Here is a 6,466-nt window from a genome sequence, read left to right on the forward strand (position 1 = left end):
ACATCCTACATCCTACATCCTACATCCTACATCCCAGCAGGACATCCCACAGCCCAGATCCCATATCCTACATCCTACATCCCACATCCCACACCCCCCTTCCCAGCAGGACAGCCCACATCCCACATCCTACATCCTACATCCCACATCCTACATCCTACATCCCAGCAGGACATCCCACAGCCCACATCCCACATCCCAGCAGGACATCCCACAGCCCACATCCCACATCCCACACCCCAGCAGGACATCCCACACCCCAGCAGGACATCCCACACCCCAGCAGGACATTCCCACATCCCGGAATGGCACCGGGGCAGGCACACGCCCCCGGGATGGAGGCACAGCCGAACGTGCTCGCCTCGCAGGCAGCCGCTGTTAATGTGCGTGGAGCTGTATTAATAGAGCTGCTAAACACCGCCGCGGGCCACAGGAACGGTTCAGCGCTTCGTTTTCATCCCAAATTAGACTGGAACAGCCAAACAGGAACTTTTTTATTTTATTTTACTTTATTTTTTTTCACTGATGGAAAGTTCAGGAAAGAAAAAATTACCAAATGAGAAAAGGAGGGATGAGCAAGTGCCACATCATTGCTGTCGGTGGGATCCAGGCTGGGGGTGTATCTGCCTGTGCTGCCCGGCCTCGTGCTCACACACCTTATTTCAGTGTGACAAACCTGCCCACAGGACCCAGCTGGCACCCCCAGCCTGGCATCCCCGAAAATGGCAGCACACACCCCCGGGGTTTATTGCTGGTCTGCAGACAAGGCCAGGATAAAGCTTGTACCAGCTCCCTAACTGGGGCTAAATCCTTGCCATCATCCAGCCCAGAGAAGCCTTTGACACAACCCAGGTGGTCCCTGCTCCATCCCCCCAGGAGCAGCAAAGGTCTCTAAAAACATCTCCCCTGTACAAACATTCCCATTCACTCCTGTTCACTTCTTTATTTCAAAAAAAAAAAAATAAAAAACTTCTCCTCAATATATCTAAGAGCAGGGAGCCTGCATAATGAACGAACAAAATTGCCTCCTGTCCCTGGAAACGCTGTCCTATTTTGCAATGATTAACTCTCTGTATTTGCATACTGCCCATTCCTGGCTAAAGACTCAGGGGGACAAGTTTCCAAACACTTTCTAATCTCTCACAGAGCCTGCACACAGTGTTGTCATTTCCTGACAACCCCCAGCGTGGCTGCATCTGGCAAGCTCCACTTTTACTCCTCTTTATTGATATTATTTCAAATTTCCGCTGCTGGTTTGCCCACAGCCAGGGCCCTGCCGTGCTGGGTGCTGCACTAATGAGAAGGATGATGCTTTCCTCACCATGGAACACTGCTGCATAAATCAAGTGGTGCTCACATGAGAAATGGGTTATTAAGACCCATCACGAGGGCATCATGGGTTTTTCTGAGTTTTTATTCCCACGCTCCATTTTGAGGTATCAGGAATTGCTGTTCCTTTTCTCCCCTGAGCTTTGCAGTGAAGGTTTTCCTGGGACAGAATCTCCCCAAATCACCTAAACATCCCAAGATGGTACCTATCTACTGGTACCTATTGATGAAAAGCAATGGGCCAGCCCATGCAACCCCAAATTGTGCATTATACACCCTGTCTCTCAGGGGAACTGTAGGAACGCGAGTGTCTTTGGGGCTGGGAAAGCAATTGGAAATCAAAAAGGGTTGGGCACTCTCTAATTGCTATAGCAGAGTTTTATTAAGCAAATTATTAGTGAGCAAGTAAATAAAGCAGCAGGAATCAAAGTGGTAATCAATAGGATGGTTTGATCCAGGGCAGCCTGGGCATGGCCTCGTGCAGACCCCACAGAGCTGACAAAGCCAGTGCCACAGCCAGCACCTGGGGGGACACCCCATGGCACTGTGCTTGAGGGGGAGCCAAGTGGGAATTAATAAAACAAACCCCAAAAAAAGAGCTAGGCACAGGCTGGCATAGGAGTGTCTCAGGGGTCTCTGCACCCTTCTACATCTCACTTGCACCCACTGCAGCATTTCCCATGAGATATCCCCCATGGGAAGGCAGCAGCACAGAGCAGCACATGCCTCCTTTATTACCCTTTTTCTGCTCCCAAAAGCAGCAGCAGCCCCCATTAGCTGAGCTGTTGCAGCCCCTTCCAGCACAGGGCTGTCCCCTCCCAGCAGAGAGGGAAAGAGCCTCACTGGGAGCCCCTAAAATCTCCTGTGAAAGCTCCCACCTTGTACTTTGCCCTCGATGAAGATGCAGGAGCCAGCAGGGAGCACTCCCAAGGCAAAGTTCTGCATCTACATGAGGAGCCTACCCTGTTTGCCATGCCACAGAGGAGTGCAGCATCCTTCATGGCCAGGCTGTGAGCTGGGCTCAGTGCTTTGCTGCCCTCCCTGAGTGGCTGCTCCAGCAGCACAGAGCACCCCACAGTCCCAGCCCAATTCAGGGCTCAGCCAAACCCCTCTGCTGTGCACAGCCCCAGTGCAGCTCTCCTCGGTGTGTATTTGTGGGGCTGGAGGTGACCAAACCCTGGCTATTTGTTAATAGAGCACACCAGAAGTGAGAGACACCCGGGTGCCCTGGCAGGGATAAATCCCAAGGGGAAGAGTGATGAATGTGCTGGCTGTGCTCAGGCTGCATCACTCACCAGGGCCAGCACAGCAGCATGGCCAAGACTGAGGACATCGATTTATTGGCTTGGGAGTGTTGTTTGTGAGTGACCCATGCCCACGGGGAGCAGCCCTGGGTGGGGATTTTGTCACAGCAAGGGAACGTGAGCTGGCTGTGGACGTGTTCACCCTCACAGCCATGTGCCCAGGGAGAGCAGTGCATTCGTGCTTTCCACCTCCCTTTGTTCATTCTTATCTCCTTTCTCCCCAGCCACATCTCAGAGGGAAAAGGCCACAGTTTGTCTCCCTCCATGCAAAGAGGGAGCAGAGCCTGCCCTCCCCAGCATGCACAGACAGCCCTGCACTTCTTAATGCTCCTGGGAATTGTCAGTGTCCAATATGTCCCAAATTTCCTGCTGCACCAGCCCAGCTGTAATCAGCTTTGGATTACCATAGTCCCTTAAAGTACCAGGCTCTGATAACATCCCTGCTGTTACTGACTCTCTAAATCTCCCCAGTCACGCAGATGGTTTCCCCCCAGCAACCCAGCACTGATTACTAGGAAGGGAAAAGAACCCCAAAATAGAAAAAAATAAAAAGTTAATAATGAATAGAAAGCCAGATGCTGTTGCAGTGAGCAACTGGGGGCTGGTTTTTTTTGCAGCAGCACAAAGCCAAGAGGACATGAAGTGAAATCAGACAGCAGTGAATTTAAAACTGACCACTTCCCACAACATGCCATTAACCTCCAGAAGATGCTGCTGCAAATTATCTCTGAGGTCTCAGTGGTGCAGGGCTCAGGCTGATCAGAGACTCAGATTGATGGTGAGGGAGCCATGGCCACCTGAAGAACAAGAGAAAAAATGCCCATGTGGGTTACACGGGTTTATCCTTCAGGACACAGTCTGAGAGTTGTCTGAGCACATAAAGAATTTCCCTTTACTCAACCATCACCATTTTTCGCCATCCTTTTCTTGAAGGAGCAGGAGCATCCTGTGCAGGAGCTGGTCCTGTCCCAGTGCTTTGAGCAGCCTGGTGTGTACTTCTCATCTCTGACTTTCCAGCAAGTCCCCCGAGGCTCCTTGCCTGAGCTCCTCGTACCTCAGGATGCTCTTTAGTCTCCAGCTTCCCAGAAGGTGCTGTTTTCCAAACAGGAGCTGCACCCACACGAGCACAGCCCCTGCACTGCAGGGACACATCCCACCAGGGCCAGCTCCTGTCCCCATCACAGACTGGAAAGGGGAGATCCTGAAAATCAGTGACTGCTGCTTCCCAACACTTCTCCTCATTCCCCTTAATTCTGGCTCTAAACAACCTCGCAGAGGGGTTTTTATCAATCTGGTTGCCTCAGTGGTAAAGCTCAGGTCATGCAGGAAAGAGATGGGGCCCAGAAACAATTGCAGCAGCCAGAAAACAGATAGAGGTTATTAATCATTTTTTTAAGTCTCTGTTCTTTGTAGCGTCTGGAGTACCTCCCACACCACAGCTGTGGGCATGGGGCAGCTCTGTGAGGGACAAACAGCCCTGGCATGGATCAGCACAAAGAAAACTGTCTCCCACTGGCCTGGGACACGGAGGGTGACACTGGGTGTTGTCACTAGGGACCACATTTTGCAGCATTAATGTGTTTGAACCCCTGTGCAAAGAGCTGGGAGAGCAGGAGCTCACGGTGCAGGTGCAGTCCCAGGGGGACACTCAGCTGTCCAAAAAGCTTCATCCTGCACATCACACAGCCTGTGGAGCCCACAGTGAGCACAGCAGCCCATGGGGGACACATGGCAGGGCCACTGCGAGTCCCAAAACCCCTCCAGTCACCCTGCTCTGGCCGCCGTCACCGCGGCCACGCAGCAAGGGCACGGCACAGCAGAGGCCTCACAGCCCAGCCAGGCACAAAGGACACAAAGGAGGAAAAAAGAGCTGACAGAGAGCGATGTGAGAAACTTTCCAGGCCCTGTTTTTATCCCTCTGCACAGCGAGAGGGGAAGGACAAAGGGAAAAGCCTGGCACCTCTGTGGGGACACAGTGCAGGCTCTCGCTGTGGCACGCAGGCCTCAGCATTGCCATGCACGGGATTTTCCTCCGGGTAAGGCAGCCAGGGGTTTGAAATTCTTTAACACTTTCAAAAGGCCGATAAGGTAAATCCTCCAGGCCCCAAGCAAGGCTCCCACTGGACCCCACAGGAGTTTTGCCTGAATACCACAGGGTTATTATAGCCAGAATATTTCTGTGGATTCAAAGCTGAGGCTTTTCGTACGCAGCCTGTAGCTGTGAGTTTTGTCAGTGAATAGTCCCGATAAAGCCTTCCTGATTTTCCCTCCGTTTTAATATAATTGCTCTTTCTCTCCCTGTAATCCAGGCAGATCCTTTTCTATGCCATTTCACACCAGCACTCAGGATTTAGTTCTTTCCTCACAAAAGTGAAAAATCAGTTTCTCCACCCTGTGCTCCAAATGTTCCTTCTCCACCTGAACAAGCCCCAGGTGGGCCCTCTGAGAGAGCCCCAGGAACCCCAAAGCTGAGTGGGAAGAGAACAGCCCCCCAAAGTCCTGTGGCATCACACCCAGCCCAGTGGGATGGGAAGCACAATAAAAAAGGAGGGGATTTTGTAGCCACCATCCAGGTGTAAAACTGCTGCCCAGCAGAGTCTGACCTGCTTGATGGAGGCGTGGGGCACACCTGGATGGGTGTGTGAGGCTGGGTCACAGCAGGAGCTGTGGCACAGGGGACAGTGACAGCACTGGGTGCTTGCTGCAGGCAGTGATCACACTCTGTCCCAGCTGCTGTGAGGTTTCCAGCCAGCAGAATTAAGTCTATCCATTCAGCTTAGTGCCCTGAGCTGCTCAGCAGCTTTGCCAGCTCCTCCTGTGGGGCAAAGGGTCAGGGCTGGAGGGAATGCTGCCTGGAAAGAGATGCTGAAACAGAAGGAATTTCTTCATGGTGGTCTCTTTTGGGTCATCAGCATTCATGGCACCTCCTCTTAGTATTGTCCTGAGATGTGCCACCACCCAGCTAAAAGGTGAAGCTTAGAAGTTTCTTTTAAAAATGCTGTGCCCGTGTACAACTCCAAGGTGATACTTCAGAGAGGTTTCAGAGGCTCTACCCTCTCTTTTATGGAGCAGCACAGAGGAAAATTTATCTTGAAAGGAGGAAAATAAATTTCCTTGCTGGGACAATGCTGTGCTGCCCAGAAATCCATAAAGGAGTTTTGTCCTGAAGGTCTGAGCTTCACCTGGGGGATCATCTGCTGCTACAGCCCAGCTCTCCATTCCAGGCAAGGAGGGATCAGCACTGCCAGCAGAGCCCTGAAACAAATGGGAAGGAAGAGAAGAAAGCCTGCAAAGCCCAGGTAATGTGTAAATCGATAGCACAGCAGCTCAGCAGCGTTTCCCTACAAATCCAGGCAGCCACGCTTACAAACACCTCCAGTTCAACAGCAGATTTCTCATCAGCTCAGCAAAGCATCACTCCTCAGGCACAGGCCTGCTCTGAATGGCCTCTGCCTGCCTGGGCTGGGGGGGAAATAGCAGCTGCAGCCACGGAGATGGAGTTCAGGGGTCCCCAAAAATACCCAACACAGAGCTGGAGACAATCCTGATGTTCCTGTCAGTCTGTGTTTCAGTGCTTGGCCCTCCTGTCTTCCACATCACACAGGGACATCTAGAGACCATCTGCCTCAGCTCTAGGGGAGAAAAAATAGAGTATCCGTAGAGGAAAGAGCAGTTTTGCTAGCCAGGTGTGTCAGCCAGGCTGTGGCTCACCAGGCTGTGTTATCCCACACCAGGAGGCTGCCCAGTTTGGAACTGGATGAAAAACCACTGAGTGGCCCAGCACCTCAGGGAGGTGGATTAGCTCTGGGGCTGGCACACAAACCTCCTGTGTG

This window comes from Parus major, chromosome 20, assembly GCF_001522545.3.
Source record: "Parus major isolate Abel chromosome 20, Parus_major1.1, whole genome shotgun sequence".
Classification (NCBI taxonomy): Eukaryota; Metazoa; Chordata; class Aves; order Passeriformes; family Paridae; genus Parus; species Parus major.